A 27,107-nucleotide genomic window follows, 5' to 3' on the forward strand; every position below is an offset into this window, starting at 1 on the left:
CCAGACAACGCCGAGTAGGTACAGCGTGTTTGCATTACTGTACACATAGATTCGAAAAAGTTGTCAAAAAACAAATATATAACAAATGAATGTTATCAAAGGCAAGATAAGTTACTTTTTTACCTAACTGGATATGTTTTTTGTGTTTTTATTCAATATAACATGTTTATTCAGCTCGAAAAATATAGTGTTGACCGATGTATTGGAAAATTAAAAATGGCGCCCGACTCTCTCTTTAACACGGTAAGTTTGGGAAAAGGTGTTATAAATAAAAAACTAGATAAAAATACTATTAAAAACCCACCGAATATATGCCACCTATGTCACGGTAACATGTATTGAGCGAGTTTCCAACAGTATTTTGTCTAGTTTTTTATTTATGACACCTTTTTCCAAACTTACCGTGTTAAAGAGAGAGTCAGACGCCATTTTTAATTTCGGTAAACACTGTATATTTTTCGAGCTGAATAAACATCTTACATTGAATAAAAACACGAAAAATATATCCAGTTAGGTAGAAAAGTAACTTATCTTGCCTTTGATAACATTTTATTTGTTATATATTTGTTTTTTTGACAACTTTTTCGAATCTATGTGTACAGTAATACAAACCCGGTACAGCTAATATTTTTTGTTTCGTCATACTTTCATTATTTATAAATGCCATAAGAATTAAATATATCAGCTTGAGTTGTTTTTTTGCTATGTTGAACTTTTCGACTTTAAGATATTTACCATTATCTTTAAATAACAAATTGTCATGTCGAAAAGTAATATATCCCAAAATTACGAAAATTTATCGAGTAGAATAATTGCTATTGTGTTTTTAGTAAAAAAAAAAAAAATCACTGCTATAAGGCTAAATGTTAGTCGCCATTAAAGTGACAGAAAGAGAGATAAGTATGTCCCATGTATTCGCAATTTTCAAGGTGTTCACATCTAGGAAAATGCAATTTCCCCCAATTTTCGGAAAAATATCTTTTAACTATAAATAATTTTCTACTCGATGAATTTTCGTAATTTTTGGATATATTATTATTATCATCGGCATTACAATTATTAAGTAAGCACTGTTGTTTTTGCTTTAAACCCACATATTTAAAACAAAAAATGAATCTGTCAACTCTATATTAACAAGCATCCGATTTAGTCGAATTAATAATTTTAATTTAATGACCAAAACAATATCGTAATAAATTAACTAACCCTAACCCCAACCGTCCAAAATTATAGCCTTACATTTCAAGTGGTCATATACATGATTTGGGGTGAAAGAGTTTAAAAAAAAAAAAAGAAGATAATTTTCTCAATTATGGCAGCGATAACAAAGCTCAAAAGTTCAATATATTCATTTCTTATGTATAACATAAATGTTTGACTAACGTGATTTAAAAAATAAAATAATCATTAAAAAAAAAAAAGAAACTGGATGGATAATGTCAATAATGTTGAACGCTATCCGACCAGATCTTGTGTTTGTGTGTGCGTTTCTCGTATATACGTAACTTTGATGATGCATTCACATTTATTTATTTACTATATGAATTGAATATTTATAGAGATTTAAAAAAGGTACTTATGCAGAATACGGACCGTGTTGAAATAATAACGTTTAGAAATCCATTCGTAACATGGGGAAAGTCGGAAGAAGCGTTTTGTACTGTACTTTCACCTAACAATTTAATAAACAATTGAATTTAACTTTAAAATCCTATCTGAAACAATTGAATTTAACTTTAAAATCCTATATATATATTATATATATATATATATATATATATATATATATATATAGCCCGGTTCGTTTTCTGCATAAGTATCAAAAAATTAAAAAAAAAAATCCTATTAAAAAATTGAACGGACGCTTTTCATTCTTTTCGGGTCGTTGGATGCGATGCTGACATTTATTAGGTGAGTTTCTACCATCCTGTTGTTTAATTTTCGAGTTGTGAGTGGTTATTGAGACTTCAAGGATGACCGTCTCATGTCCGCCATTTTTTCACTGTTTTTAACGTAACACTCGATACTACTTGTGTTTCAAAGTAAATAATCTTGCCTTTGGTAATGTTTATTTGCTGTGTGTGTGTGTGTATATATATATATATATATATATATATATATATATATATATATAAAACTATTTTTTCGTTTTGTTTCCTATACTGTAAAATGCTCGAAACGGTTCATCGAATAACAAAACTTTTATGTCTGTGTGTACGTTGTCGTCTGTGTTGGTACTCATGCAGAGAGTGATATCTGTGCTGAAATAATAACGTTATTATTTAAAAAGCCATTCTTAACATGGGGAGGGGAGGGTGTTTTGGACGTATTCTGTACTTTAACCTTACAATTGAATAAAAAAAAAAACGGTACTAGTGCAGTGGAGTGCAGTGCACTTATTGATCCGTTGCTGAAATAATAACGTTATTATTTAAAAAGCCATTCTTAACATGAGGAGCGGAGGAGGGTGTTTTGGACCTATTCTGTACTTTAACCTTACAATTGAATAATAAAAAAAAAAAACATAAAACTTTAATTAAACGTGGAAATACGATTTAAAAAAAAAATAGCGCGGATTCACTCTGCATTAGCACCATTTTTTTTTTTAGCGAATATTTGTTGACATCAAAAATAAAATAAGGAAAAACAAAACGAATTATATATATATAAAAAAAATACGTCGGACACATGCTTTTTATTCGTTTCGGTTGTACTGTTGAACGCGACTTACAAGAAATTGTTTTATCTGCATCATGCTGTAGCAAGGTTAGGCATAAGGTCAGTCTATGGTGAAGAAGAGGCAGGCGATCGGCTCTAAGCTAATCTGTTCTTTTCAAGGAGAAGATAATACCTGGGAGGATGACCTCCCGAGACTGAATAAACAGAGCAGTGAAATATTAACCCTGGGCTTATGCCATGGATACGTAACTTTTTTTTAAATACAATTTTAATTATTTTTTCTGGTACTGGTACAGAATGGACCCTGCTATATATTTTTTTAGATTCGATTTTCAGATTAAATTCAAATTTTACGCCATTCTTTGGTTATTAAATTGTTAGGTGAAAGTACAGAATGTTAAAAAAAAAAACAAAAAAAAAAAAAACAACCTTTTCATGTTAAGAATTGGTTTCTACAAATAATGTCATTATTTCAGCATTCTGTACAAATATTTTTTATTTTTAACTAAGAAAATCAAATTTATGAGTAAGCAAAACAAAAAAAGGGAGGGAGGGGGGCCGGGGGCGTTGTCTCACGTCGCCATCTTGAAAAAAGTAAGGGCAGATAAGTCCACAATAATTCAAACTTGCAAGATCAGCCTTGTAATGCTAACGCTTTAACATGAATCGCTTTAAATAGTTTAAGAAGTTTCTGTATAAAAATAAAACTACTTGATACATTTAAGTGATTGGTGAACGAATCAGAAGAACAGGCGACTCGAAGTCCGCAGCAAACTGTCCCATAAAAATTGGCATTATACTTAATTTTTGTTTTTTTCATAAAATAAAATGGTATTGTTTAACTGTTTGGAATGTGTTTTTAGTATTATAAAAAATATATGGATGGTACTCCATGCACTTATTGATCCGTGCTGAAATAATAACGTTATGATTTAAAAAGCTTTTCTTAACATGGGGAAGGGAGGGTGTTTTGTACCTATTCTGTACTTTAACCTTACAAAAAAAAACAAAAAAAAAACAACATAAAACCTTAATTAAACTACGATTTAAAAAATAGCACGGATCAGTAAGTGCATTTTAGCCCCAATTTTATATTACTTTACGAAATATTTATTGATTTCTTTCTTTTTTTCCAGAAAAATAGAACAATTTTTATTGCGACTTTTGTAGCAGACTTCGATATTATAATATATATATATATATATATATATATATTATAAATATAAAACTCGTATATAAATTCATAAAAAGACGTACTCGACATTGGGAAGGGGTAGTGTTTGATGCAACAAAGTGTGCGTCTCGCGAGATTTCAAATTCACGCGAGATTTCACGTGATTTTCAAAAAACAAACCAAAAAGAAAAAAATCTTTACAAGTTGACTTGCCAATCTTCAAATTTCCCCTTCGAAAGGTATTGTATCTATTTTATTTCTTTAAAAAAAACAAACCAAAACGACATTTAAATCCTGGTACATAATCATCTGTTCTTTCTGATGGTGTAAAAATAATGATTAATCGCATCTCCGCTGGATTTTTACTTATATCGTGTGCCAAATATCGCAGCTTTGTCGAATTTTATCTCCCGAGTCTTGCAAAAATGTTGCAGCATGAAAAGTTGCAAATAAATATGGAGGTGCTTTGCTTCGCTGACGTGATATATCATTCTTTACCTTTTTTTTCGTTTTTCATTTTTCACCTTGTGGAAAATGAAATACAATATTTTTTAAAAGCCATTATATTCAGTTAACGAGATAACGAGTCTACGCAACCATGACAAATTTAATTAAATTAGTGTATTTATATACTCGATCGAAATAAGGTTTTTTCTTTTTTTTTTTTTTTTTCATTTTTCGCAAAGAATTACAATTTAAATGTTTTTGTATGAAAATATTTAAAAATTCAGATTTTGAGATTCAAATCTGTATAAATTATTACATAAACTATTTAATTCTTAAAATAATCGTAAACGATCATGTCTACAACACCTTTATTAACCTTTTTGTTAGGCAAATAAATGAAAACTGAATAATTTTAACATTTATCTTAAATTTAATGAACTCGACTATTAATTATTTGTTTTAATAACATTCTTTTTTTTTTTTTTTTCTGAAGTTTCCATTCCTTACATTTAAAAATGTATTTCTCGCCAAGAATTTGGCCTTTGAAAATGTCAGCTATGGCGTAACCATATGACAAATATTCTAAGAAAGAAAAATGGTCATAAAATCGGGTACGTGTTTTATTAATATCAAAATGGAAAATTATAACCATTTTTTTTTTCTTGATACAACTAGAATTCGATTATATAAAGAGTTCGTTTTTCATGTCGAAAAGAATCTCATCTCGATTATGGCTTGTTGTTGGCTAGGAATTATGGAGGTTTCCTTTTTATTTTATTTTACTTTTTTTTAAATATGTATAACCGTATTTTTTTTTCTAATTTATGTAAAAAAAAAAAAAAAAAATTGTCCTTGTTGACTCGTAACAACCCTTTGCTGGGTTTGTATTACTGTATACATAGATTCGAAAAAGTTGTCAAAAACCAAATATACAACAAATGTTATCAAAGGCAAGATAAGTTACCTAACTGGATAATTTTTTAGTGCTTTTGTTTTTAATGTAAAGTGTTTATTCGGTTCGAAAAACAAGTAATATTGAACGATGCCGAAGAACAAAAGATACCCGAACCCGCGATGCCTTTGAAGCCTCGATAATCACTTCAAAATAAGAAATAAAACAAAATAGTGGTAGAAACCCACCCAAAAATAATTAAAATTCATATTTATTACTGAACCTGAATATATAATTATTAAGAAAAACAAATTCTGTATTTTTTTAAAAATGATTTTAACACCTTAGTTATACTTGCGTATTTTTCTGAATTTAAATTTTGCCCCTCCCTCATCATTTATACAACATTCTTAACGAAATTAGTTGTAGTTTTATAACAATTTCGATGTTCTTACATTAGAACTGTTGCAAAATGAATTAGAGAGGCCAAAACTTACAACATCGAAAAATGGTCTCCTATTCACAATCTACCTTTTCTGTTTTCGTGCACTTCTTTTGAAGATAATTTTTCTTTTTTAATTTTCATTTACAGTTAACTACAGTGGAACAAACAATTGTTTAACTCGTTTGACATTAGACTTTAAAAAGATGATCGTATTATAACGGGGGTGGGGGGAAGAAGATAAACCGTAAATTGAGACTATTACATAAATGAAAATGACATTTAAATTCGAGGGTATTTTTGCAGTTGTACAAAAACCAAACAAACAAAATATTACCAAAAGTAAGATAAGTTTCTCTTCTACCTACCCACTAAATGTCACGATGACATTTATTGGATGGGGTTCTATCAGCGTTTTTATTTTTCGAAATTTGATCGATTATCGAGACTCTAGATAAGTCTAACGTCAACCATTTTCGTCTTTCAGCAAACTTTGTCCGTCTTTGACATTCTCCATCAGCTGATATATATGAATGCGATGCCCTGGAAAAGACACGTCTGATTAATGTTTACAGGTTTAAAATATTTTTTTTTGAAAAGCAATAACGTTCGTTTGCATACTGGTAAACATTAATCAGAAGTGACTTTTCCAGTACATTCATAATTCGTAGATCAGCTGCTGGAGAAAATGTCACAGATGGACGGTACTTGATGAAAGTTATTTTGGTCAATTTTTACGACGTGCCCCAACCTCCCCATGTTAAGAACGGCTTTCGGAATAAACACCCTCTCAACCTCGAAAGCCGTTCTTAACATGGTTGGAGAGGGGGGGGGTTATTCTGAAAGCCATTCTTAACATGGGGAGGTTGAGGTGCTTATAATAGGCTGGGACACGTTGTAAAAATTGACCGTTAGTTTTTTTCTAATGTAAGACTCGGCATTACTTCTGTTTTAAACTAAATAAACGCTTTAAAATAAGTTAAAACACAAACCAAAAAAAAAAAACTTAGAATAACTTTGTCTTTGGCAACATTTGTTTTCGTTCATTTTTTTTTCGTTCTGTTGTCTATACTGCAACAGTGCAACATGCACACATTCGACTAAACTTTTTTCCAACTTTCGACGGACCTGAAGGATCTTGCCCTCTTTATTTTATTTTCATGGGTTTGTATTACTGTACACATAGATTCGAAAAAATTGTCAAACAAATATATAACAAATAAATGTTATCAAAGGCAAGATAAGTTACTTTTCTGCCAAACTGGATATATTTTTTGTGTTTTTATTCAATGTAACATATTTATTCAGCTCGAAAAACATGCAGTGTTTACCGATGTATTCGAAAATTCAAGATGGCGTCTCACACCCTCTTTAACACGGTAAGTTTGGGAAAAGGTGTTATAAATAATAAACTATACAAAATACTATTAAAAACCCGCCGAATATATGTCAACCTATGTCACGGTAACATATATTGAGCGAGTTTTTAACAGTATTTTATTCGGTTTTTTATTTATAACACCTTTTCCCAAACTTACCGTGTTAAAGAAAGAATCAGACGCCATCTTGAATTTTCCAATACATCGGTAAACGCTGTATGCTTTTCGAGCTGAATAAACATGTTACATTGAATGAAAACACAAAAAATATATCCAGTTTGGTAGAAAAGTAACTTATCTTGCCTTTGATAACATTTATTTGTTATATATTTGTTTTTTGACAACTTTTTCGAATCTGTGTACAGTAATACAAACCCATTTTCATATTTTCTTTTTCATTTTTCAGCTGATTATTATCGAATGAACACTAGTCTACCAGATTATAAAAAAATGAAAAGTCAATATTTAAATATTTGTAGGGGTGCTCAATTTCTAATGCAACTGCACCGTTCTAGTAAATCGATTACGTCTGTTTTCAGACCAAATTTCACGAATTTAGCATTTTTTATTTTTATTTTTTTATTCAATTGTAAGGTTAAAGTGCAGAATAGGTACAAAACACCCTCCCTCCCCATGTTAAGAATGGCTTTTTAAATAACGTTATTTCAGCACTGATCACTCTGCATTTTTTATTTTTTCCGGAGATTATTTTAAAAGGCGAAAAAAAAAAAAGAAGAAAGACTAAACTACTTTAAAAGGTTAAATTCGTGAAATTTGGCTTAAAAACGTCGAGTGGTTCTGAAATAGATGATCTATTTACTATAACATTGCATTAGAAATGAGCACCTCCTACAAAGATTTAAATATTGACTTTTTTCTTTCATTTTATTTATAATCTGTAGACTAGTGTCCATTCGATAATAATCCGCTGAAAAAAAGACGAAAATAAAAAATGAGTCAGGATTCTTCAAGTTCACCAATATTTCATCTAATCACCTTTAAGTTTAAACATTGTTTAAAAAAGATGCTTAGCTTATACCGCGCTATTTTTTAAATCGTATTTTTCTCATTCATTTTTTTTACGACATTTTATTTAATTGTTAGGTGAAAGTACAGAATAAGTTACAAAACGCCATCTCCTCCCCTTGTTAAGAATGGCTTTTTCAGCGTGCTAACATAGATGCACAAATACCGTCAAGTTTACCATTTCTTGATTTTAAAGAAAAAATTCATAAAATTTAATGTATAGAAATAATAAAAAGGTAGTGAATTTGTAGCAGTGTCAGAAATTTCGTGAAAATAGTGAATAATTCCACCCCATCTTTCCAAGCTTATAACTCCTCGAAAAATGTAATTCAAGCCCTAATTTTTTTTTCAATTAAAGGAGCAAGGACCAAGGTTTTATTAAAAAAAAACAAAACGTGTTTTTTTTTTTTTTTAAAAAAAGGTTTTAAACTTCGGACTTTACAGGTAAATTTCTAAAAAAGCGATTTTTTTTTTTTTTTTTTTTGTTTTTTTTTTTTTTTTTTTTTGTTTTAAATTTGAATATATTATTTATTGACCTTTTCTCTTCAATTTGTGATATATAAAACTCCCCGACATAAATTAATTATTTACTTTTTAATAGACATTTCAAAATGGGTGACAATTGGGGGGGGGGGCGTGAATTTGAAAAAAAAACGTTTGTCTAAAATATTATATTCGGTTTATTGGAAAGAACATAAAATTTCACATTGACCCTGAAAATATCGTAAAAATAGAATCAATAGAAAAATTTTGGTAAATTTATACAAACACCGTGACAGCGAATTAACCCTAACCCTAACCCTAACGCTGTCACGGTGTTTGTATAATAATACCAAAATTTTGATAGATTTTTAAAGTTTAAAAATTGAAAAATATTGAGTTCGGAAAATTCATTACTGTTTTAAAAAAAAAAAAAAAAAAAAATTCTATTACTTTTAAAAAGTTTATTTTGGAAGTATAATCCATAAAGAAAATAAATAACCCACTTTTAACAGAGAAATTACGAGATTTTTATATTGTAAAATACAATATAAAAATCTCGTAGTTTCGTGTTAGGGGTGTCAAATTCCTACAAAAATTCTGATACTGCTAGTGAATTTGAGACTATTTTTTCGATTATGTAAGTTTTTTAGCGTCTGAAATTCACCGTTCAATTTCGTACTGTTTTAATATACTGGCGGATCACAACTTTTTTGTCAATTAATAATTTACCAAAACCAAACAATACCGTAATAATTACGTTATATTATCACGTTATTGTTTTGTTATTAAATTATTAATTGAACCTAATTGTTATAAAACCAAAACTAATTTGGCTGTAATACCTCAATGGCAGCTATTCCAAAGTTGATAATCCTACGATATAATAGGAAAACTTGACGTTGTATGGATTGAATAAAACTCTTCTCTTCTCGTAAACACTTTCTTATTAATTACATTGTTTATTTTATGTATTTTCTATTAAATTTTGGGGGTGTAAGTATTGGAGGTACATTGACGTTTACTGAAATAATTTTTGGTAAATTTCTAGTATCCACCCTCCTTCTCGAGGCACACTCGGGGGTTTCCAGGGAATCAATAAAGCCCTCTAATGCATTCCTGGTTTAAACCTGTTATTAACATTGCCATTTTTTATTTCTATAAATTTTCAACTTCTAAAGGTAAAATGTCTTTTGATTTAATGGCACAAACATAATGTCATGTCCTCTTTCAGCAAAATGAAATATATTTCTCCAAGTACTCTGGATTTTTTTTTTTTTTTTTTTCTAACTCGGGAGGTTAGACGCAGGTGTGGGTACGATGAAAATGTTTATGCGGAGCATACTGGGTTCGAACCTGGCACACCCACATTTTCAATACGTTTGTTTTCAAAACCTTTGGAGTATTTTGTGAACGCTGACAGGAGCTATCTTGACATTGGATATTCAAAACGATTTAAAAAAAAAAAATTAAATAGTATTTTATGAATTTTTTCTGTCTTTGCAATAATCAGCTATCGTTCTTGCAGGCTCTTTACATCAAGTGGTTTCATGCCTTGTCTCGAGCGATTTCCATAAAAATAAAAAAATTGAAATCCCCTACATTAGGTGTATCAGAAGCGGCCATTAAAAATGACGTGATAAGAACTTTAATTATTCAACTTACTATCTTTCGAAGCTTATAACTATTTGAAAAATGTAATTCAGACCCTAATTTTTTTCAATTAAAGGAGCAAAGACCAAATTTTAAAAAATAACACGTTTAATAGCAAATTATGCAATATTTGTTTTTTAAAAATCGTTTTTCTTTAAAAAAGATTTAAAGAAAAATCAACGAAATTTTACTTCGATTATAAAAAATATATATAAATTTCAAAAAATCACTTACCTATAAAAAATACTATTCAATGAGTACTTCAATTCTTCGTTAAGAATTTATCCATATTTATATTTTATATTCCATGTCCTTTTTAAATAAAATATTTTAAGCAAGTATTCAAAAGAACGCGATCAGATGTTTCACAGTTGAAATAAAGGGAGACAAATATCTGCTTTTTTTTCGTGTTCCACAATTAATCTTTCTATTGCGTGCTGTAAACCAAAATTAGTATTTTGGGGCATCCGTACTTGAAAACTGAACACATTCACTTAATAGGTTTTTTTTTTTTTTTTTTAAATCATTGAATGAAATAGAAAAAATTGTCAGCATCTGATATTTACTTGACTATGTAAGCATCACATGAGCTTTCACTTAAAAAAAAAAAAAGTTTTACACTTTGGACTTTACAGGTAAATTTCCAAAAAACACTTTTTTTAAATTAGAATATTTTATCTATTGATCTTTTATCTTCAGTTTGTGGTATATAAAACTTTGGTGCGTAAATTATTTACTTTTTAATAGACCCTTCAAAATGGTGGGGGGGGGGGTGAATTTAAAAAAAAACAAAAAAAAAACGATTGTCTCTAATATTATATTCTGTATATTAGAAAGAGCATAAAATTTCACATTGACCTTGAAAATATCGTAAAAATTTAACCAATAGAAAAATTGATAGATTTTTAAAGTTTAAAAATTGAAAAAAAATAACTCGTAAAATTCAATTGATTTCATTACGTAAAAAACATGGCTGCATGAACGCGCGCAGACACTTTGTAAGCACTTTTTTTTAAAAATAAAAAATATTTCTATTTTTTAAACAACTTTAGTATTTTATTTTTGAAGTATATTCCATAAAGAAAATAAACAATCCACTTTTAAAAGAGAAATTACGAGTTTTTTATATTTTTATTCGCAGTTTTGTGTTAATGTCAAATTCTACAATAATTCTGATACACCTACCCCTACTTTTCCCCCCCCCCTATTTTCAATGGGAAAAAAATCATATTCATTGAATCGCTCGATATAAACAATGTAAAACGATCGTATTTCTTAACAGGACAGCAACATGTGGTCGCAAGACTTTGAAGGTGATCTTCCAAAATAGTCAACAAAGCAAAAAGGTGAAAAACTAAATATACGATAAATGTTACCAAAAACTAAAATTATTCTTTTAACTACCTGGATAAGTTTTTAACTTATTTTAAAGTCTTTTTTTACTTAGAGGTCGCATAAAGCCTGTCTTGATAGAACGAAAACCAAAAACTAATCATGTACATTATATTTATCAAATAAGCGCCTATATTTTTTTTCGGAAGTTTTTTTCATATTTCCATCGTGTTTTATTTTTTAAAACAGTGTAATCGTACGAAAAATGGAAAATCGCATTTTTTTTCCATTCACAGCGTAAAAGTAAATATAAATCTTATCAAATATTATTAAAAAAACGTATTAATGTAATTATTAAATTGTAATGTATTTAGATTTTAAAATGGAAACTGTTCATATAAAAAATATGCAAAAGTTGAATACGTGCACGCGAAAACAAATGTGGCGGCTACTGAAAACCATAGGGAATGCGATGAATAATAAAGGTCTTAATATCATAAAAACTACTTGTCGGCGACCATTTTAAAAGTGTTGATCGTTCAAAACAAACGCGAATACTTCCCCGCATAAAACAATCAACTTTTTAAAGATAAGTCTTTAGTTGATATTCTACAGTACTTTGACAAAAAAAAAAATGTTTTGGACAAAAAAAAAAAAAAATGCTTGACATCGATAATCTATCCGGATTCAATACAGGTAAAATTACTATTTTATTTTGCATCCATGAACTGTTTATCAAAGTGAAAGTAAACATTTTAATGTCCAATTATTTAGTTTAAAACCATTTATTTTTTTAATTTTTTATCATGGAACATGTGAGTACAAAAAAATATTGCATCCATAATATTTTCCTGCTTTATTAAAGCAGGAAAATATGAGAAAAAAAAATCTCATTGTTTGCATAAAATAAGGAACGTATATTTGGATCTTGTGCCTAACTTTGCCCTCGTGGTGAGGCAATTAAATGCAATTAAACATACATTTGAACTAGTTTTACTACTAAATAATATAAACATGTACTTTTTTTCCCCCCATTTATTAACGTATGTGTGTGTGTATGTATATATGTATATATATATATAATTAGTTTGCCAAATACACATTTTTCTACGCTGATCAAGAAATCCTTTGTCTAAATATATGCAAATTAGTTTTTAAAAATAAATGTATTTGTTGTAGCCGAAATTTTAACGTAAAATTATAAAATTTAATTATATGGGAAGGTGGTCCGAGTTATGACCTTAAACTATATCCTATGGTGAGGCCAGTTCCCAGCTTGCGGACTTTGGGGAGTGTGGAGTCCCCCTTTAATTGCCATTGCTCCCAGGTCCACTCTGACCTGGAGTGGTAGTACCTGTTAGGGTCCCAACTATGGGTTAAATCAAAACCGACTTGAAAAAAAACCAACAAATATATTCTATTAAAACTTTTCAAAATCACTGGATTCGGCATTAAATAACCTGAAAAGGGTTGATATGCCGTAAAACAAAAACAACCAACTATATGGGAAGGTATGTATGGTATCCACCTGTTCTAGAATTTATTTTTTTTCTTATTTTTAATTAAGCAACAAAACATTTATTTATATATATATATATATATATAAAAAAAATTTTTTTTTTTTTTTTTTTTTTTTTTTTTTGCACCATGAATGTATTGTAAAGCAAATGTTGGGTTTGTTTCATAACAGAGGCGTGAAAAAGTCAAAACAAACGTTGTGAAAGGCAAGATTTTTTTTTTTGTTTGTTATCTAGCTGAATGAACGTTTTACGTGTTTCTACTTTAAAACGTATATTCTGTTCGAAAAGCAATTAATGTTGAATATTTTGTGAGCGCAAGAAAAATGGCTGCAATATTACTTTTATCTTAGAAGTCTCGGTAAGAGCTCAAAAATAAAACAATACATGTAGAAACCTATCCAATAAATGTTACTGTGACATTTTATCCAACTAGGTAGAAGAGTAACTTATCTTGCCTTTGATGACATTTATTGACCACTTTTTTGTACGGCTGTCTATTGTAAAACAAACTTTGAATGTTTTTATGGTGATCAATTATTAAAATTACCCCACTCTAAATATTGAACATAATGAAGCTTGCATAATGATTAATATTATTTTAGAGAGCATCCAAAAGAATAACTCCTAATTTTTTTTTTTTTTTTTTTTTTTTTTTTTACTAACAAAAATAGAAACGAAAATAAAGAAACTTTACATTTTGCAACCATTAAATGAAAGTATTTTTAACGTAGCCATTTTATTTATACATACAAACTGACGTCTAAAAATTCTGTCCGTATTTATTTTTAGATGCATTTTTTTAATTATTAAAGGAAATGTTTTTTATTCCATTTAAAAAAAAAAAAAAAAAATTCCTGGAAAATTTACTAAATAAAAAAAAAAGTAGTTTTTTTTTTAATTTTTTTTATTTAAAAAAAAAAAAAATACTATTCTCATTTTTCTGCCTTTTTACCTTAATCTATATCTTATATATTCGACTACACTTTGTTGACCTTGCTCGTTTACTTGCTTGAACCGTCACTCCTGACTCTCATGGGGAGACTGTAAAAAGGGGAGCTTGCTTGCTTGTCACCGTGCAACTGTCACCATACACACTTCATATACATATTTAGTTCAAAATTGATGGCATCATAAAGAGATGAATGGTAATTACCGAAAACGGTGTGATGTCATATAGTGTTTAAAAGCTGCAGCAGCCGTAACATTAAATTAAATCAACTGGTGGTGGTCACTTGAGGAAACATCCTCGACATAGTTGGACAGAGTAATGGCCATTTTTGAGTATAAGGATGGTCTTGTATCTGTTGGACTGAGGTATGGTTCTGAGTAGTCCTAGGAGTTTCACCCTCCTAGGCCTTGCCTCCTGTCTTTCCACCGTAGCCTTGAGCCTCTAAAGGGCATAGGCCATCTACAACTTTATAGATTCTTTTGTAGTGTCTGAGTTCTTATGAGGTAAGGGTGCTGATCCCACGCCCAACCTTTCCAGAAGGTACATACAGTGCCTAGCCTTCCCAAATGGTCACCCATCTGGTACTGGCCCGGCTCAATTGCTTAACTTCGGTGATCTGGCGAGAACCGGTTTGTCAATGTGATTGTGCCGTACTCCTGTCTTTCGATGAAGTTTATTGCTTACTGCTTGAGGCGCCCTTAATCAGGGAATGCTGACAGGTCTGTGAAGGCAATTTTTAAATAGCCAGAGTGCTCCTCCTTTGGGAGTACTGGCTTCACTTTCTCCACCTTCCTGACCTTGTCACATCTTGCGGTGGGAAGGAAGTAAATAACCCACATACAAAAAAAATACTCTTCAATTTGCCACTTTAAAGCATCAGTACCTGTTTTAATGTATGAACATGTGATCTACAGAGATGTTTCATAATCTTTTTATGAAAATATCAAACTAAAATGCGATAATAAATCTGTTTTGGTTTTACCATTCCTTTTTGAATCTCTTATAAAGAATTTGCCAATGGTAAACACAGGTTTATAGCTGAATAAAAATCAATAGTTGCATCCATCGCATATATGAATGTATTTGTGCATCTGCATCATCTATTATTAGGTCTCTTGCATGAGCAAAGATTTCCATGCATGTTTTTGATGGTGGAAAAAGAGAAGAGGAGGCAGAGGGATCTATCTTGATATCACAATGTAAACTTGTTTTCAACAGTTTTATAGATTTTCAAATATGAAAATGTTTAGCAAATTCTTAGATTTTTGTCCTGAAATTGACCCAATGGGTCATGGGTGGTCTTGTAAAATTTAACATTTCACCTGACACAAATATATTGTTTTTCATTCAGAAAATGAAGAGAGAAATAATGTTGTTTTTAAATTTAACTGTTTCATTAATATTTACTATAATTCATTAAAGGTGAATAATTTTTCTCTATCTGGTAATTTAATCTTAAAAAAATGAACTCTTAGTGAAAAAAGTGATTTTGTTGTTCCAGCAAAATTGTAAAAAGCAAAATAAGGGTGTAAATATACATAACTGTTACCAAAGGCAAGCTAAATTACTCTTTTTACCGCTCAGGATATGCTTTTTGTGTTTTAACTTGTTTTAAAATGTTTCTTTACTTAAAAATAAAGGTGGTTAAAACAAAACAAACTGATCTCATTTGAGCCATAGTTTGGACTCAATCAGTCGAAAATCATAAACTAAAAATATTCATAAAAACGCATCCAATAAATGTCACCAATTGTGTGAAAATGTAATGTTCTACGAATATATTAACTTTTTGATTTTTTTCAGTGATTGAAGTTTGACTAGGTCTTTAATGAAATCACCATTTTTGTTTTTGGTTTTAACATTACAGGTTTTACTTTTTTTTCTTAAAAAACACTTTAAAATAAGTTTATTTTTCATCTTATTTGCTTTAACTATTCTGGAAAATCTCTGAAAGTTAATAATAAAAAACATGTGGTAAGCATAAAAGATGGGGAATTTGTAACTTATTTATATACTTGTTAAATACTGATACGAAATGAACAGAATTGAAGATATTAATAGCTAAGCAAAGTGTTGCAAAAAAAAATCAGCATTAAAAGAAATATTTAAACTCTGCTGATACATATGCGCACTTATATTAAACTCGTCAATAATTGGTTTTACTAAAACTAAAAATTTGGAGCCTTACAAAATCATTCGGGGTGAGGGGGGGCATTAAGTGCAAAGAGAAAAAAAGAAAATTTCATGAAGACAGATGCCAAACTAAGATGTGCAAATTGCCATGGGAATCCTCTTGTATTCTCGGTAAAATTTGTACAGAATGAAAAATAGTGCATTTGAAACCCAAAAGAAACATAGATTTTTCGAGGGCAGAAAAATTGAAAACAGTTGTATACAAGCATCGCTCCAAAGAAATCAAACCAACAGAACCTGAAAACATTTGGAGCTTGTTGGAAAATTGTTATAGTTGAGCCATAGTGAATAGCCTAATTTGCAAGAACACGGTGTTTTAATGAAGATAAGGACAAAACAAAATTTACATGATGATCAAAAACCAACAGATGAAGCATATTTGGCTATGGAAACTATTTCACAAATTAACAAATACCAAAGATATCCAATATGTCCACCAAGACAAATGGAGGAAACACCTGTAGTAAAATATTCTCTGCCAAAGAAGTAAAAAAAAAAAAATTCCATGAAACAACAAATGGATTTGAAAAACTGAGATGCTGTAACTGAAAACCTACCATCAATCAAAATGAAACCCTTCGTGACAAAATAATAGTTGAATGTTGAAGATGCAAATACAAATTAGCAATGAGAATTTATTGAATTGTGTTGAGCAGAAACGTTTCTTGAGGAAAACGAATGCATATAAAACATCACACTAATTATATTTATAAAAAAATGATGGAATCGGGCAGAACTGATAGTTTCTTAACAAATTTATTAGACAAGATCTTGTATTTCTTGCCCATATGTAACTTTGATAAACACATTTTGAGTTTCTTTTTTCTTTTTTTTTTAACTATTAATTCAAAATTTAATATCAAAAATGAAATAATGGCAGATTAAAATGACTTAAAAATTGTATGAAAACAAAAAAATTTGTTAATCTGGTGATATTTTGTTATTTTTTTCTCTAAGCTGGGTAAATACAGTGATAAGTAAAAGAATTTCACAAAGCCTGATCCCTCTGAACACAGAAGCAATCAATTCTTGTGTTGGCACCATTACATGAAAAGTATGAGCATTTATTTGATTTGTCTGCTGCTAAATCAGAAATAGACAAAACTTGTTCAACATAACCATTTTATTCAAAGATTTCAACTGACAAAATAAGCTTTGCAGAAACAAAGACAAAAACCCTTCCACCTTCATTTTTCTACTTTCTATCATGTATTTGTGTCAAACATAAGCTTAAAATGGTGTTGAGTTGTGGAAGTGACCCCGATTTGCCTTATCCCCATTTGAACAAATAATAAAAGCAAGGGCAATGGTATGTAGTTGGAAAATTAGTGAACTGTTGAAATTGTAAGTCACTAGTGAGAATTGAACTCCCAACTTATAATAAACGAATGACTGGTTGTTGCACTGCAATAAACAAATTCACCTCAAAAAAAAAAAAAAGTGGAACCTACAAGTCATCTCTATTTTCGTTGATTAAAAAGAACTGATTAAAAAAAAAAAAAAAACGTCTGCAATCTGCCGACTTGCAATTGGAGGCGAGGAAACAGTGTTTGAGGTGTATTATTTTATTGAGTGTGGCAATAAGTCCATTATTTTCATATTTATGTTAAAAATGAGCTTTAAGGTTAGTTGAAGTTGGTGTAAGTACTGCCTTCAGTTTCAACCCATTCCATTATATATATATATATGACAAAACGAATGCGCGCGTTTTTGTATGTCCAGCAAAGGCTTTTTTCGGGGTGGGGGGGGGTACTATATCTTAGAACTTTTTATGTATTCTTTAGATCCTAATATCTACGATTTGTGAATGGATGTTGTCTGTAGATTTATTTTGATCGAGTTTTATAAAATTTCTATTCCACCCTCTTGCGTTTGTTCAGCCTTCTATATATATAAAAGCGAAAATGTTTGTGTTTGTATGTCTTGCAAAAACTTTTGATACGGGCCACAGATTTTTGCCAGATAGGTATCATTTTAAAAGCTGCAACCTTCGGTCGACAAATATCGAAAAATTCGCCAAAAACATTAATTCCTTCACCCTAAACTGGGCCCTTTTCTACAAGGAGGGTGCTGAAAAAAAATCGTTCCTTCATTTTCTCTGCTCCTACGACAATGAAGTCATGTTTGACCTAGAAAACGTTCACGTTAGTTTAAACCACCTGCAAGTGTTTTTAAAGGTTTAATTTTATCCGTTATTAAGTGTATGTCTCTTTGGCGTAGGGGTAACGTGTCGGCATTTTTTTTTTTTTTCTGCCTTAGCCTCGATACTTCGGGTTCGAGCCTGTCTTTTCTACCTAAATATTTTTTTCCTCTTTTACGCCTTTTTTTTTTTTTTTTTTAATTTATTTATTTTTTTTTTTTTAATTTTTTTTTAAGGTTGTTTCGCTGTTTTTGGTTTTTCCAATTTTTCTTAACATCGTGTTTTTTTTTTTTTTTTTTTTTTTTTTTTTATAATATGAAAACAGGGTCACCCTCTCCTACATACCCCCCCCCCCCCAACACCCGAGCAACGCCAGGTACCCCTGCTAGTTTCATATAAAAGTGAAACTAGTTTGAAATAAAAGCGTTTCGCTGGCCTTCATGGCCAACGCGTCTTGAAAGGCAATCAACTTTGATCACTGTGGGGAATAAATACCCTTCATGTCAGACAATTGCTATTCATTTTCATTAAGACCCTCCCAGAGGCCACTCCCCTCTCTTGGTGAGAGCTGATTTGGGGAAACAAATACAGCCAAACTTAAGTGCATGATTTCATTTCTTCGCCTGCGTGAACTCCTTCACTTAACTTTCACTTCCTGCATGTCAACTATTTGATCACTAAATTAGAATGCTTCTCAATCCTTTCCCTTCGTGGCCCAGCGGTAAAATGTCATGTTTTTTTCACTTCCTTTTCTGCATTCGTGTCAAGGCTTCAAGTTCGAGCCTGCCTGACTACTACAACTTTTTTGTTTCTCAACATACACCTCCAAACACCCGGGCAACACTGGGCACCCACACTAGTTTATTAAATAAAAGCGAAAATGTATGTTTGTGTGTGCACTTTTTTTTGTATGTTCGGCAAAGGCTTTTTTAGTGTGGGAGGGGTACCATTTCTTAGAACTTTAGATTATAATATCTCTGATTTACGAAAGGAGGTCGTCTCTATCTTTTTATTTGAGCAATTTTTATGAAATTCTCGCTATTCTGTCTTTTTGCATGTTTTTGTTGTATATAAAAGCGAAACTACGAAAGCGAAGTCGTGTTCTTGGCTTTTCATGCTGTGACGTCCAGAAAGCAATGAGCTTTGATCAGTTGCTATTCATGTGGACACTCCCCTTTTTATGGGGAGCTAGTTTTCCCAAACATCTTGGGGAAACAAATACGCAGAAAGCTTCAAGGTTAACTGGCTCTGCGTGATTTCATTTCTCTATGGCGTGATGTTTGACCTAGAAAAGCAGATGTTCGTTTAAGCACCTGCATTTTTTTTTTAGTATTTAATTTGAATGATTCTCACTTCCTCTGCCCTCTTAGCGCAGTGGTAACATGTCACGTTTTCTTTCGCTTTTTTGTTTTCCAACTTTGCCTCAACGCTTCGGGTTTGAGCCTACCTACCTTCAAGCCTGTCAGTTTTTTTTTCATCTACACGCACTAACAAAAACCCGGGCAACGCCGCTAGTCTATCTAATATAAATGGACGCGTGCGTTTGTGTATGTCCACGAAAGGCTTTTTGCCTTTGGGTTCTCACATCAATTAGATTCCGGGAAAATTTTTCTTATACTTCTTAGATCATAATATCTCTCTGTAAACGGACATCATCTATCTTTTTTTTTTTTTTTTTTTCTTTTTTTAATCAAGTTTTAAAAAATTCCCTTGTTTCGAGCGTTTTACGTATAAATAAAGCAAAACTAATCGAACGTAAAGGCCAACTCCTGCCTTCATCCGGGTAATATCTGTTCTGTAATTCATCCTTGGTCAATGTAGAGGAAACCTTTCATACTGAGACAATTACTATTTATTTGGATACTGCCAGAGTACCCCCATTTATTTATTTATTTTTTTTTGGGGGGGGTGGAGGGAGCTGCTTTTCTCACATTAAAAACAACCTTTGTGGGAAGTTTAAAAGCAATACGATTTCTGCAAGTCATCATTTTGATTGACTACATTAAATTTGAACGCTTTACACTTCCGGTCGCGTTATGACATAGAGGTAAGACGTCAGGTTTTCTTTAACTTTCTTTTCCGCCTTCATATCGCGGGTTCGAGCCTGTCTGCCTAATAGCACTTTTTTTTTTTTACACATACAAACATCCGGGCAATGCCGGGCACCCAGGCTAGTTTTTGTATAAATGGTCATATTTTCGATCATGACTAGCCTTCAAACAAAATAGAAAGTAAAATACAGATTCTCCTCACAAAGCTTGTTTGATATGAATCTTTTTAAAAATTATCCCCCCCACCCCAGGACAAAGGATTGGACCTGCTACTTCACTCCTGTTTATCTGTTCATTTATTTGCACTTTTCTCAATCATGGCTTGGATTTTTTTTTTTTTTTTTTTTTTTTTGTTGAAATTTTGCACAAACATTAGTCATGATGAAAGTAAATTTTTGCCAGATCAGATTTTCCGGGATAGCCGTGTGTGTATGTGTGTCTCCCTTCCCCGCCTGTGTTATAGGGGTACAATTGCTCTCAAATTGTTCATCCGTTTGCACTTTTCTCAATAACTTCTTGAATTTTTCACAAAATTTTGCACGGTGAAAGTAGATTTTTCACTCATGAAGGGGACCCTCGCATGTTTGGCTTGTTATTAATGGAAATCGCTTGAGACAAGGTGTGGAACCACTTTATGTAAGGAGTAAGCAATAAGAAAAGATGATCATAAATACAGAAGATGCCTATTGACCTTTAATCTTCAAAAGACTTGTATGTCGTACAAGGAAAACATTTACTCTTCATTCCGTTTTTATTATTATACATTGAATTCTTACACTGTTTCACATGATATAAATATAAAATATATAAAAGACTTGAATATCAAAACAGAAGATGATTGACTTCTTGTTGTGATTGTTGCAAAACTGCTTAATCAATAAAACTGGCGTCATCTTCAAAAACGATTGATTATAATGCGGTGTTGGAAATGAGTGGTTTCCATTGATCTTGTTAATCAAATTTTTGATCTAACATGATTATTGATTCTTCTCACAAATGTGAATCCTATGCGAAAATGAAAATTAGAGTTTTATCATAATGGCAATTCCTGTATTGCTATGTTCGAGTTGTGTGGAGTAGAACCATCCTGCTTCCGTGTTCAGCTTTTCCTGGACCATTTGAAGTTTAATCAGAATATCAGACCTTGATGCAAGTGCTTCCATTGGGTCTCTCAGAAATTAAATGGCATGATATAGCCCTCATTCACAGTACATTTTAAGCCGATTTTTTTTTTTTTAATAGAAAAAAAATAAAGAAAACTCTCCCCGTATATTTATTGTTTGACTAAGAAAACCAATGAAATGTTTATTTTAAACAGAAAAACCTGAAACTTGAAAAAAAACATAATTGATGAAACGACAGTTTTTAGGGTTTTCTTTGTGTGTTTTTTTTTCTCCACTGATAAAGCTTTTGAACTGGACAAAAGCTGATTGTGTATTAAAAGTACAGCTACTGTTTCAGCTTTGATTGGTTTAGCATGTTTGTGTAAAGAGTTGACTGATGCAGGGATAGTCTTTTATCTGGTTTAAAAGCTGTACAAGTACAAATATTTGTAATTATTATTCAATTAAAAAATAATCTAGTACTATTTTACTAATCTTATGATAATCAGTGTAAAGATTCATTCAACGAAGCATCACGTATTGCATATGATTGTAGGTTTGAAGTGACACGTGTAATAGCCACAGTAAATGTAACTGCAACCATTGTTGGGTAGCTATTCATGTATAGCTATTTACGATCACTCCTGAAATGAGGACATAAGGCAATTGTAGTTTCTTCATGAAAAATAGAAATTATTTAAAATATCTCGATGATGAAAGAAAAAATTGATCCACAAAAGAATGTTAAATTTAAGTCTTTTTATGCTTTGCTTTGTTGGATGTATTTCCCTCACCATGTTTTCAGTAAAAAATGTTATTTTTGTTAAAACACCAGATTAAACGATGTAATTTGTCATAAGGGTGTTATTGTGAAAGAAATTGGAATATACCACTAAGTTTTCAGGCCTTTCAGATAATTTGCAGTAAATGCACATAAATATGCTGCAATACCTTAAAAATACCATGTGCCATTTAAAAATAAGTTAGAGAACTTAAAATGTATTAAAATTAATTTTTTTTTTTTATGTACAAGAAACTGAAATCTAGGACTTTAAAAATAAGATTTCTTTGATATTATTGTAGATTAACACCTGTTAAATCCCCTCCACTTCCACACAATATGATATTCTACCTTTTTTTTTTTGTGTGTGATAAATCCTGTGAGTTTTTAGGGAGTTTATTGGGAGGGTGAAACTTGCCACTTCAATTTTAGTGGTAACACTAAGGTCAATTATGTGTGAACATAAGACTTGTCAGAAAGAAAAAAAAAAAAAACTTAGAGTAGGGGATTAGTTTCACATATACATTTAATAAATGCTCCATTTCTGGATTATTCTAGCGTTTTAAGGCAGGTAATCAACATTTTGTTATGGAAGATCCTGTGTTTATTTAAAAAATTGTTTTTTATTATGAGAGCTGATACCTGGAAAAGGATTATAAGCGACATCTCTTTGGTGTTGTGGGAGGTTATGTTGATGTTCTCAACGTATGACTAAATGAAGTAGTTCAGTGGGTTCAGGTAGGAGGGGGTAGTGAGATAAAGGTACAAAGTCGGAGCACTCCTTCTGAAGCCAAGCCTGGATCTCTTTGGACTTGGTGCAGAGTTCTGCGGCCACCTGATTGCACCAGAGGATCACCACACTCTTCAGCACATCCGGGTACACTTTGGTGACTTTCAACCCGACTTCAAAGCTGTAAAGTGGCATGATGTGGCCCTCACTTGAAATCACACGAAAGACGATAACCATGGCCGGAAACTGTTTTCATTACCCTGGGAATGTTCCTCAAGTGTTGAACTAATCCGGATTTGTATTTTGATGGTGCTGGCAATGATCCTGTTGTCATAACTTGGATCAGTAAAGAGCATGAGTTGTACAGTGCCGCATCTCCGATCTAACTTGTTTAACATTGTGTCACCTTGACATGATAGAAGGCTCATGTTGCTCTTGGAATTTGTACACAACTGACCAACTTGTAGGAAAGACGGCATGATTCCATTTCTGGAATGGCATCCTGTCATCTTTTCTATGGCGACAATTTTATTGGTCCAGCTTGTAAACTAAACAAAAGGAACCACGAAAAAAACTAACAAAACTAATGACTGCACTAAAATGATACTAACTTCATGTAAAAATGTATACGACATAATCATTTTGATACACTGGTTCTTTTTAATCATTGAAGTTGAGCAATGTTGAGCCAGGTCAATATTAGATGAGTGACTATTTGGGAATACCAGGTGATGTATGTTGGATGTGGACACTTCCCTGCAAGAACTGCAAAAACCCAACATCGTCATTTTTCCTGATGGGGATATACAAGTGACTGGGGACTTGCTTGTAACTTTGATACTCCTATGAAACGTCCTCCTTTGGAGGAACTCTGTTCAACCTATCCAAAGTGCTGCTTCTGGGCTAGACAGAATCAATGATTTGTCAAATATATTGCTATCTAGGTCTAACATTGAAAGCCTAAATAGTGTGTGTGTTAAACTAGAATTACATAAGTATTAATCAGAATGGACTTTTCCTCCATATACACTGGCATGACTTTTGCTAAACAGTAAACTAAAGTCAAAATAAGTTAACTGATAGGTTTCATTTAAATTTTAGGTACAATAAATCCAGAACTAGTGTAGCAATCAAAATAACAATTTTCAGAACCGCCAACTTTGTAAGTTATGAAAATTTTTTAAAAACTAGGGTTGGTTAATCTTTATTACAAGCTATTATAACTTAAATCTAACTACAATGAAGATTTCTGCTATTTTCGTCAAAATTGCAAACGTTCTCAAATTTTCACCACCTATGAGCAAATAGCTTCACTGCTTTGTGTATCCCTTGGCAAAGGCCAAGGGAGTAAAACTCTTAGTTTCCCTTCTCTGTCCTGCTCTAAGCAAGTCTGACGACCTAGTCCACAAATTCCAAAATTCCATTATGAGACAAGTTTCAAGAAAAAATACATGATTAAACCTGGATTTCAAACTTAGACCCCCCCCCCCACTACCATGTCTCCTTCTCCAACATCAGGGATCTACGTTCTCACCTTCCAGAGGTTGAAACCCAATTACAGGAGACTAAACCAGACCTTTTATTTTTAAGTGAGACTGGCATTGGACAAGCTGTTTCCCTAGATGAGTTCATAATTAAAGGAACTCTAACTTAACTTCTAAATCTGATACCCAAGATCGCCATGGGCATGGAATATGTGCCTATATTAAAGATGACTTTCCATGTGTTAGGGACATCTCCAGAGAAGATCCTAACTTACCCTATATGTGCTTCCGGGTTGCACTAGCTCACACTACTGCATTTATATTTACTCTATCGCTCCCACAACAACGGAGTTACTATCTTTAAAAGCATATCTGAGAAAATTGACCAAATCCTATCTGCTTATCCTTCAGCTAACATTCACGTATGTGGAGACTTCAATGTTCACGAACCCACCCGTGTGCCTGACAATGACGGCCAGTAAGCGAGTCTACTAGACCTTTTTCTCACAACTTGCCCTGAGCTATGTTCAGTTTCTGTTCTGTCTCCTCTTGGATCTTCCGACCACTCTGTATCAATTAAGATAAAAATGAAATGTAATAAGTCCCCAGACGTACCTCTCCATTGTACAGTATATCGATACACTATGGCTGACTGGGATAGCTTCCGTACATTTATATTGGATCTACCTCTGCATTCCATGTTTAAAAAGAATGGGTCCTCTATAGTATCAGACCTGACAGAATGGTTAATTGTAGGTATAGACTGTTTCCTACCCTCAAAAGTTCCAGCAAAAATCTAACAGCCAGCCATGGTTCTCCCCAGAATGTGCTGCTGCCATTGCGCACAGAAATCACTTTTTTCTACTGCTTCCAATGTAATAGATGTATGGAAACTAAAGCCGCTTTCAGGACTGCCAGCAACCATTGTAACAAAGTAATGAAGAACGCAAGAGAGTTGTATGCTCAGTCCGTCAAATCCAAAGTAGCTGAGCAGCAGCTTGGTTCCCACCAGTTTTGGCAAATAGCAAACAGAATCCTGAACAGAAGCGTGTGCTCAATCCCAACTATCATCAATGGACCTGAGGTAATCTCCTTAGCATCAGACAAAGCCAAACTCTTTGCCAAGAACTTTGCAGCTAATTCTATCCTTTGCGACCAAGGCCGCCAACCCCCAATATTTCCTCCTGTATTAGAAAACATGCTATGTGATATACAAATATCTGTACGTGATGTTACCAAGCTAATCAAAAACCTTGATTCCAGTAAAGCAACTGGCCCTGACGGTATTCCAATTATAGTACTCAAAAAATTTCAACCAGAACTAGCACCCATACTTACAAAACTGTTTAAACGTTTTCTTAAGGAGAATTGCTTCCCATCACCCTGGAAAATCTCATCAGTATGCCCTGTATTTAAGAATTCAGGTGATCGCTCATCCCCCTCTCAGTACAGGCCAATAAGTCTCCTGTGCGTCATGAGTAAATTGCTGGAATCTGTGTTAAATAAAGAAGTAATCGACCATCTCGTCAAAAATAACCTTCTTAGTGACACACAATATGGTTTCTCTTCTGCTAGATCTACAGCAGATGTGTTTACAGTGCTATCTCATAGGATTAGCGAATCTCTCGACCGAGGCAACCGAGGATTTTCTAAGGCAATTGCTTTTGACATATCTAAGGCCTTTGATAGGGTATGGCATGAAGGTTTATTTCACAAGATCTCTAGCTATGGTATAACTGGAAAGGTCTTCTCAATTATTAAATCATTTCTTTCTGATAGGTTCATAAGAGTAGTAGTTGATGGGCAAAAATCAGAAGCTCATCCTGGGCCCAACTCTTTTCCTGATCTACATCATTCATAGACATTTATGCTGATGACACTATCATCTATGGTAGCATGTCTAAGACAGTAAACGACCAAGTTCTCTCCGAATCTCTCTCCTCTGATCTTGAGCACGTGGTGCAATGGGAAAAGGAGTGGCTGGTTACTTTTAATGCATCTAAAACCAAGCTTCTATCTTTACATCAACGTTCTGATCCCCATCTGGCATCAATTGAAATGAATGGCTCTCGTCTTCAGGAGGTCTCAAGTTTTGCCAAACTTCTGGGCTTGACCGTTACTACTGATCTTAAATGGAACATGTACATCAAATCTGTTGTCAAGGCCGCTGGAAAAATGGTGGGATCCTTCTATCGATCCAGTAGATATCTCACTGCTGATGCAATTCTCTATTTATATAAGAGCCAGGTATGCCCAAGGATGGAATACTGTTGCCATATCTGGGCAGGAGCTGCTAGAAAGGACTTGTCCTGCCTTGATAGAGTTCAAAATAGACTTCGTAGCCTCGTAGGAGAAGTCCTTTTCTCTTCCCTGCAACCTCTGTCTCACAGAAGAGATGTTGCAAGTTTGTCTCTGCTGTATCGTTATTTTCATGGAAAGTGTTAGAGTGATCTTCAATCTATGGTCCTCCCTCGTCAAACTTTCACAATAAACACTCGTCTAGCTGAAAACACTATCAATATATCCCCCCACTCTTTATCTGTACCTAAACCTAAACGTAGATTCCATGAACAAAGCTTCTTTCTTAGAACTGCACGCCTGTGGAATTGTCTTTCATTTTCCTGCTAACTACAATATGGTCGTTTTCAAGTC

At 32.3% G+C, this 27,107-nt stretch overlaps 1 protein-coding gene across 2 annotated transcripts in view; it reads left to right on the forward strand.

Moving 5' to 3' along the window:
• The first annotated feature begins 3,953 nt into the window (after positions 1 to 3,953).
• LOC145256325 (uncharacterized) overlaps positions 3,954 to 27,107 on the forward strand; it is a 153,715-nt gene continuing 130,561 nt past the window's right edge. For both annotated transcript variants that reach the window (XR_013863975.1, XM_080115081.1), the window contains exon 1: positions 3,954 to 4,092. The gene's annotated coding sequence lies outside the window, so the exon portion shown is untranslated. The remainder of the gene's footprint in view (positions 4,093 to 27,107) is intronic.

Source organism: Euprymna scolopes, chromosome 32 (assembly GCF_053919585.1).
Source record: "Euprymna scolopes isolate OS-2025 chromosome 32, ASM5391958v1, whole genome shotgun sequence".
Lineage (NCBI taxonomy): Eukaryota > Metazoa > Mollusca > Cephalopoda > Sepiida > Sepiolidae > Euprymna > Euprymna scolopes.